A 528-nucleotide genomic window follows, 5' to 3' on the forward strand; every position below is an offset into this window, starting at 1 on the left:
GTAGGTCCAACAAATCTCGGCCATCAAACCAGGCCAATCCGACGACCCAGGCTACTCCAATGATGAGCGCTTATCACATTAGAGTGCAGTTTATGGTATCAAATATCCATCGTAAAAAAAACCATAGCAAATATCAATTCTAGTGCTAATCACATAATTAACATGTAAAAAGTATAATTCCTAATATTCTATGCAATTAATAAACTGTCTAATATGAACGTGCGTTGCATGTATGAATTTACTAGTTCCTACTAAGGCAAGAGAAGACTTTGGAAACATGGTAAAAAATTCAGCACTGTGATAGATATCCCTCTGTTTTTCGAGATCCACAAGACACATTCTATCAGAACCGGTTCCTGCCAAGAAAAGAATGTGTAGCACCGATAAATCCATTGGATTATATTTACAAATGGCTCCATTGGGTCCAATGTCGGGGCATAAAACCAATCGGTTCACGTCTAAAATCCAAATCTTAAAAATCACTAAGTGTAACACCCTCGATGCGGCTATATCTCCCACGTGTCAGAG

This window comes from Triticum dicoccoides, chromosome 6A (assembly GCF_002162155.2).
Source record: "Triticum dicoccoides isolate Atlit2015 ecotype Zavitan chromosome 6A, WEW_v2.0, whole genome shotgun sequence".
In the NCBI taxonomy this organism is placed as follows: Eukaryota; Viridiplantae; Streptophyta; class Magnoliopsida; order Poales; family Poaceae; genus Triticum; species Triticum dicoccoides.